This window comes from Brachyistius frenatus, unplaced genomic scaffold (assembly GCF_029030835.1).
Source record: "Brachyistius frenatus isolate BFR_SWC_R1_liver_20210118 unplaced genomic scaffold, ASM2903083v1 Contig_9, whole genome shotgun sequence".
Lineage (NCBI taxonomy): Eukaryota > Metazoa > Chordata > Actinopteri > Embiotocidae > Brachyistius > Brachyistius frenatus.
Genome location: NW_027210608.1, coordinates 4,245,213 through 4,254,375, shown reverse-complemented (window position 1 = coordinate 4,254,375; position 9,163 = coordinate 4,245,213).

Here is a 9,163-nt window from a genome sequence, read left to right as displayed (position 1 = left end):
AGATCATAAAAAATGTGCATCACTGCTGCAGCATGATATTAGTGTCCAGTCGTAAATACAACCAGCTACTAAACAACTGTTATAAAGCACAGACTTTGGGTCACAAAGAGCGAGCACATTTATATTTCATTAAATCAAAAAAAACCAAAAGAATGCTTTGAACTCCTAATGAGCTTTCAGGTAGCTCCATCCATTATTCTATTGCAGATCTCGTCAATAGAGAGTGTATACTGCTGCTCCTAGTTTTTAATATATTGCCATTATGCCACATAATTAAAGCCTGTATTGTGTCTCCTAAAGGCTGATGTAAAGTATTACATATTCATATGAAAATACAACCGCATCCCCCTTGAGTGCAGACAATTACTGGAAGATATTTGATGTTGCTTGCGCAGTTGAACAATTTGCTTAGCGTGTAAATTTAGGTAAAGGATTCTGTTTCAGCGGATGATGGGCACAAAGAATATTCATAATGATACCTGCTTTCATTTGGCGCATCCTTTCATGATGAGATGTACATCTCTCTTTTTTTTTTTTTTTTTTTTTACATAGAGGCCAAATGAATGCTAATGGTCATTTGGAAGCTACGTTAGTCTTTTAATTAGCTGGAAAGCCTTTAGCCAAACTACCCTCATCCTTTACCATCCTTCAACCTCTACATGCTACAGGAGCCTGTTGTAAATGATGTAACTGCCAACATCCTCACGGCTATCCTCTGTGAGATTGCTACACATGCATGCATGACTATGCGTATAGCCGTTCTTTTATGTTGTAGTTAGCACGGTTATTGTTCCCACCATAGCACTAATCAAAACAAAGAAAATCATCAGGTTTGAGTTCCAATTACGCAGCGGTGACTGATGATATAATCACTTTAATGTTAAATCATTAAAGTCATCATTAAAACAATGATGACTTTAATGATTTAAATCAGCCTTTTGGACACTTGGCATGGAGTTGTGTGCGTATGAAAATGTTTGTCAGTGTGTTCTCTGTTTCTGGATGTTCACCAATTGTTCACCCCAGTGACTGCTAAATGTTTGTGTGCATGTGTGTGCACGTCGGTGTGCAGAAAGCTCGTCAGTGTATGCGTGTGTATATGTAGCATCTGTTCATTGTTTGGCTGAGCGGCGCGGTGTGTGTCGACGCTCAGGTGCAGCTGCTCTTGTCTCCTGTTGCTGTGATCTCTGAGCCGAGAGGCATTATTAGCAGCCCGCAGCTCTCATAGCCTTTTCCACCCTAATTACATACCCATCATTAAAATGCTAATTCATACTGTTAAAGGGGCAATTAAAAGGGTAATTAAAAAGGCTTTGTTCCACCAGTCTACCTGCGTGAACAGTCTGACCATTGCTGGTTCTCTTCTGATCTTTACTATTTCCATAATGCCGGAGGCCTAATCCCTTTATCCAGGTTCAACTGGGTGTCACTGGCTACTAGTGGAGGCAGCTTTGGAGGCTAAAAGATTACAACGGAGAGCACTTCAAATGAAAAAAAAAAAAAAAAAAAAAAAAACAAGATCCTAAAATCCAGAGGCACTAAATAAAAAAATAAATAAAAAAAAACCTGTCTAAATAAGAAATTGAAAAGTACTACCATGATGGACAGTAAATACAAGACTGTCAAAACAAGAGATTTTTTTTACACAGGGAGGTCGAGCAGGTTACAGCATCATTTGCTTTTATCCTTGGCTAAGCATCCAATTACAATCTTATCTTCCATTTCTGTTTTGCTCTTTGTTGTTGTTGTTTTTTTGTTGTTGCAATTATTAAGAGTGGACATATAACATGCTGAATGATGCTACAACCCATTTTAGATTAAAATCAACCAAATTTCTAAGCAACAAAACAAAACAATAAATCAAAAAACCCAAAAGGGAGCTACAATCTCAGATTTTTATCCATCACACAACACATCAGGGAGACATCTCGACAGTCCCTAATTCATTCTGTAGTGCAGAGCAGCCCAAACTGGGGCCTGCGGGCTAAGTTTGGCCCCCATCTGGTTTGTTTTGGCCCAACATTACATTTGACAAGCTCATGCTTATTCTTCTTGTTCTTAAGTGCTGTAAAATCCTAACTGTAATGACTAGGAACTGTAAAGTTTGTGAGGCCAAAACATGTACAGCATAGTGCTGTTAAGTTTCTCTATTAAATGATATTGGCTTACGTCTCATCTACGAAGAAAGATGGTATTCTCTCGCTCCTGCCGATGCTCACGTCCTGTTATAGTGTGTTATACTATTATTAATATTAATATAAATATTATTATAGTGTACGTCACTAACTTTGGGCTGAAAGTCAACACGCGAGATTGAGGCAAAAAGAGATTGTTAACTGTAGCTACAGTGAACAAAGTTGGTTACACTTTCCCCCTTTAAACTGCATGAAAACTAAATATGTGTAGAATAATTTGTGATAACGTTTCCTTTTTATTAAAATTAATTTGATTAAATCGGTATAAATATAGTGTCTTTGAGGAACCGGTATCAAAGTCTTTGTATTGGAACTATTGCTGAAAAGTCTTGAACAATACCCCGTCCAACTGCCAGAGGGTTTTTCCTGCTGTTAGGAGCAACAAATCATTTCTGGGATGAGGACTTATAATAAAACTCAAATGAGTCATCCAGGAAATCATCTCAAGCGTTCAGAGCCAGGAATATCTGATTCAAAGTGGAACACAGAGTCTAACTCGTTGTGGCACACGCTCATGTTGCTGTTTTCTACATAATGAAATCAGTTGATGTTAGCTTTTTTTTTTCTTTAACCGCGTTTACAGTATCAGGGGTCTTCCTAATCTCTATGTTTTCATGTGGTATCTAACACAACGGGACCGGGTGAGTAAGCAATGCGGTGTTTACCCATTCTAAAGCAGCTCACTGCAGTTACAGCCAGTGTTAATGAAAGTTAGCACAGATGGAACCCTCTAAAAATGAGAAATGATATATTCGCTCCAGCTTGCCGATGCTGCGGGCCCTATTTGGTTTCAGGGCCGGTGAAGTGTCAGTGGTTTAATTTTATAGTGCGTAGTTTTCCCTGATTTCCCCCTGGAACGGAGCGCTGCTGGAGAATGCGGAACATCTGCCGCCACTCAGAAAGAGATAGATATAAAAAAATAAAATAAACATTATTCCTATCAGTGCTAGTTGCATCTAAGTCAAGGAAGAGAGCCAAGCAGACATTAGAATAGCTGCCCCCCCCCCCCCCCGCACCCCTATCTCATGTTGACTCCTGGGGATTGGCAGTCAGAAACCTATTAAATTATCCTGTGTTGTTACAGCATTTGTAGCATTTCAAATATGAGCCCCGAGGCAAAGCTGGCTAAAAGGTACACTATCAAACACTGTAAAGAAAACCTTCAGAAACTCTATAGTGTGATGCTGTTATTGAATATGAGATAAGCTGTACTATTACCTCACATTAATGTTGTACATCAAGACAAAACAACACCGGGTCAACGCTTCACTGCCAAATTTGCCCTCCCTTTTAGGGACATAATTAAAATCAAAATAGTTTTATTTACCAAGAAAAAAATAAATTATTTATCTTGAGAGTCCTGATTTAGTTTAATAAAACCGTCTGAAATGCAATAAAAAAAATTGTTTGTTTTTGATTATGTCTGCTTGAAATTTAATTTCAAGTTAGAGAGTCGCTTTTTGCTAATACTTAAGTTCAGTCCCACTGATTACATTAGCAGTAAACACTTACAAATATGTTCAACATGAAAGTTTTGTCTGATACGGTGACAAAAAGTATAACAAACTAAATCCGTGTGGCCTTTTATGTCCTCCTAAATGTAATTCACCAACGCAAGACAGCAGCATCAGTAAGAGATAATACACACATGGCCTTTATAATCATGTCCTTGACAAAATACAAATTTATAAAAGCACAATTCAAAAATAAAAGAACTTCCCTTTTTATTGCATAAACAACTTTAATCATGTCTCCTCTGCAGTGGAGCGGCATTATTGCATCACGATTTTGTTTCTCGATAGCTTTGCTTCTTTCTGTATTTGTTATTTATCTGCTCTGGGGTTTTTTTTGTACTGAGGGTATGTAGTCGCACTCCCCGAGTAGAATTGAAGTCATTTAGGCTGTCATGTGTGCTTTCATTTTTGGCAAATCAGACAGTGGAGCCTGCAAGTCCTTAGATGAGAATGAAGCAATAGACTGTGAAATGTAATGTATACAGAGAGGGGAAAGCAAACAATGACCTTCACAAGGAAAACAGAATGAAAATGAAGGCTAGCGTGGCTGGGAAGAACATCTTTTTTGGAGTAGTAAACACAGCTATGTCCATGGGGACGAGCACCAAAATATCAAGTGTTTGCTTATGTTTTTACTCGAGTATGCGTATAATTATCTGTGAGAAAATAAACTGGTATCGGTTTATTTTTATAGGCACGAAGAATAAGGCTTATGGAGACAGCAAATATCTTTAAGAAATGTGGAGATTTTGGTTTAAATTCTATGTACAAAAAAGTGAAACTTGTACCAACAGCTCAACACAGATTGGCCTATTTTTCAGTCCCATTCTGTAATTTTCAGGGCTGGAGGCGTTTCTAATGGTTAGTTTTACGCCTTAACTTTTCTTGTTTTACAAGAAAACTTCACAGAGCACCTCAAAATCAAGCAAATGAAGCTTAGAGCATGGAAGCAGTTATCCAAGACAAGACAGACTAGAGGAAAGACCCAGCCTTTTATTCTCATACTTACACACTCAATAGTGTCCTCTGGGACTAGTAAGAGTGTGCATAATGGTGAAACATGACTTGGGCTACTGTATGAGGCTACATGGCTAAAGGGGAAATTAACTATAAAGGTTTGTTCGTGGTTTTCATAGTTGGCTGTACGTAAAAAGGGTGCTGCCAATACTGAGTGACGATTATTTTTGCTTCTGTAAATCTACAGCGTTGACACAACCCACAGCAGCAGCAGTGGAGCATTTCTTCAACCAACATGGTTATTTTTGCCTCGAATGCAGCTGCCCGACTTACATCTCTCACTGCTTCATCGTATTCTTTTCTGTCCGTTTGATTTGATTTGGATTTTTGATTTTATACACTTTATTAATCCCAGAGGGGAAATTTCTTCACTACAGCAGGGGGGCTCTCAGGGGGGAGATGCTGCAGCAGGCTGCCACTAGCGCGGCGCCAGGTAACCTGACCTGAGGTGCATGTTTTTGGATGATGGGAGGAAGCCGGAGAACCCGGAGAGAACCCACGCAAGCACAGGGAGAACATGCAAACTCCGCACAGAAAGGCCCAGGACCGGATTCGAACCCGGAACCTTTTTTTGCTGTGAGGTGACAGTGCTAACCACTGCACCACCGTGCCGCCCTTTTTAAGTAACTGTTATATTTCCCTTTAAGCAGATTCATGTGTTTGTACAGTATGCTGGTCTGAGAGAGATGAAAAGTGGCACTGACGACCCAGAGCCTCAACGAGGGGAGGGCCCTTTAAAAAGCAAGGAATGGAAAGTAAAATGTCAAATCAAATGTGATGAGATTGCAAACTGCAGATTTAAGCACATATCACTGAGGAAAAAAAAAAAAAAAAAAATCAAAAGATGCACAAGCGACATGGATCAAGGGAGGACTGCTTATTTACAGGGCCCGGAATTTTTTGCTGCACCCCTGCATCAATGTCATTTATTTTCTGCCTGGTCTGTTGTTTGGCTTGTTACACAGCTGGACCTCTTGTTTGACTGATGCTTAGCCAAACACCGTTTCCCGTGGAATCATGGAATGGAATCATATCTGAGATGAGGTTGCCATACTTGACGGCGTCCCCCCCCCCCCCCCCCACTGGCACATAGTTGTAGACAAATGTAATTTGGACCATGAGCTTGCCCCCACTCGTTAAAAACATTGGCTGTATTGGAGGTCCAGAGATGCATTTGCAAATGTCAGATTGGTCATGGTGCAGATTGGGAGAGGAAAAGACAAAACAAATAGACAGCTGGTTCCAATTATGGTTTTACTAGGCACTGATGGGCCAGTAATTACAGGATTAGAGACGTGTAACTGCACACAGCTTTGGGTGCTGCTCTCCAAGTTTGGAGAGGCACAGAGACGAGCGCAGGCTGAAGCCAGAACAGCTCAAACAGTAATGTTTGCACATTACAGCAGCAAAAGCCCCCGTACGTCACCCATTGTGTCCATTGGCCAGAGATCTGCTGAGGCTGCGGCTGTGACATTTCAGTGCTTTCTCTGTGAGGGTTCCTTCCACACTGAAAAAAGATGATCTCAAGCCTTAAAGGCTTTCTCTTTCACAGCCAAGAGGTTGTTGTACTACACAGTAACTCAGTAACACAGGCATCCCAAGAGTCATTATGGCTATTGATCAAGTTGTTACAAAAAACTGATTCTAGGAATATAAAAACAATAAGATTGCCAGAGACGGGCAATTCAAGCACAAACACTATTCTATAGACACTGGTAACTACTCAACTTTTATTCAACTATTGCCTGGTAGCAACATGTTCTTCCCCTAATTTTGTTTAATGTCCGTTAATTGATACCATTAGAATATATGAATATTCGATCCCTAAGCAATACATTACTAAACCTTAAATCCAGATCATTTGTAAATAGAAGCTAATGGATAATTCCATATTATTGTCTTAACATACATTTAATAATAAATCCATGTCCCATCAAGTATCACAGTGAACCATAGAGATGTTACATGGATATTAGCAGTACATCACAATAATAGTGCATATGTGTGTGTCTTTGATGGCAGTGCAGATAGAAGCATCACCACAATAAAGTGGAATAATGCTATAGTAACTACAAATGGATATTGACTGCAAGACTGGATTTTTGGCAATAAAATACATAGCAAACATATTACTGATAGTTTCAGTAAACATATGCAGCTTGTCAAATACATTAATTAACAATGTTTTCTCATTACAGTGATGGAAAGCATTAGTTTGTTTGATGCCTCTGAATCCAAACCCTGCTCTCTGGTGGAATGAATGCACCTTCTACCAGGACTGCCATGCACATCAACCACCTCCCATCGACTCCAATGCAGTTCATAAATTTGGCGCTTTATTGGCTCCGTGTGTAATCCAGCTAGAGATTACACTGCACTCAAACAATATGGTTGAACATCATTTCTAGAGACGGGGTTAATCCATGTAATGCTTGTCAAGTAGATTGTATAATCTATCACAAAAAGTCAGTGTGGACTCAAACTGTGTTTGACATGTTCTGATTTACAATGTTAGTGAGCCTCCCAGCCATCAGAAACAAGTAACGTTCTGTGGCCATGGCATAGAGAGGACATAGTATAGAGTGAACAAGTGTTCAGGAATGAACACGCTTCTGCTCAACCTCAACCCTTCTACTCACACTCACAAACAGTGAACACATCGGCCCATCATTTTGTCACCTAACGGTTCACTCAACACCATCACACCACCAACTTCTCACAGCTTCTCTGTCCAATTCTTAATCTAGTTCCCTCCATTATTCTCCATCTCTCACCCGCTACATTTATCTCTACTCCCTGAATGATGACAGAGGAGCAGCAAAGGGCTGCTCAGAGACAACCTGCCCCTCAAAGCAGGGCCCAGAGCTCCCATCCAACATCCTCCCTACCTGCTGCTTCACTCAGCAAATCAAAAGTATATGATTTACCCCATCACAGGAGGTGTGGTCCTCTACAAGCAAATAGCCTATTCACTACTAATAATGGCAGAGTTAAGCTTGTTTTCCTGTCAAGACGGTAATGTTTCTGTGTAAATTGTCACAATGATAATATGCAAAATGCTAATTTTAAGAAAAACAAGTTGCACCTTGCGACATCTTTAAGGTAGAAGTAAGACTTACTTTATGTTTAGTCGTCATACTTTAGTCTGGTACTAGTGAACCAACCCAACTCTACCACTGAAAATACATGTAAAAGTTTAAATGAACTATAGCTTCATTACAGCTTAGGGACCTGATTTCTAAATCACTTAGCAGGCAAGTGATTTTATTTGTATAGCATAGTTCGTATACAAGGGCAATTCAGTGTGTTTCACATAGACAAAAGCAAAACAAGAAATATACATATAAATGATACAAGATATATGATTCAAAACAGTCCAAGGTGAATAAGATAGCATTTAAAAAGAGAAGTATTAAGAGATATGAATAGAAAAGAAAACACAAAGTGCAAACAATAGAATAAAAACACAGAAGTATATTTTGGAATACTCTAAATGATAAACTGCCAGTAGATGTTAGTTGTGAGCCAGATACGTCACTACCCCACTAGGAGTGTGACTACAACCACGGTAATACTAGAAACATAATACTTAATATTATACTTTATAAAATGTCATTTTAAACTGCATAATGTTTGCTATGTTTCCTCGTAGCATACGCCAGCATTTTGGAATCTCTAAAGTGATGATTTGGGCAAACAATGATGCAGAAGTCTACATTTGGTCACAGTCACATCGTGTTCCTCCCTAATTTGTATCATGTGACCCTTTGCCAGTAGAAAACAAACAACACCAGCCTTGACTCCCAGTGGTTGATTCAACGTGGATAAGGAATTATAGGTAAATGGTCTGTACTTGTATAGCGCTTTATCACCTTTCGGTCTCAAAGCGCTTTAACATGGTTTTCCCATTCACCCATTCACACACTAATGAGACAGATCACCGTGCAGGGTGCTGCCATCAGGAGAACATTCACACACTGATGTACACCATCGGGAGCAACTTAGGGTTCAGTGTCTTGCTCAAGGACACTTAGGCATGTGGACAGGAGGAGCTGGGGATCGAGCTACCAACCTTCCAGATTAGTGTGCAACCCACTCTACCGTCTGAGCCACAGCTTCCCTAGGTGTTGCTGACCTTGTTGTCTCTGTTAGCAGCTTTAGTGCAGTCAAATTCTGCATTTTATAATTGGAAGCAGGAAGCAGGCTATTATTTGAGCAATTTGCTTCAGTTCCCATGTCCAGCTGCTTTATCAGTCCTACATGAAGCAACCGTGTTTCACCGTACTCGGTGACCTAGAGTCTGTGACCTGCCCAGATATTCTTACTCTAACCATCTCATGCCTAAACATCAGTAACCTAACCAACAGTGCAGGTCACAGACTCTGATGGGTCACCAAGTACGGTGTATGAGCAGTTTTGGGTGGCAGGCCAAGTCTA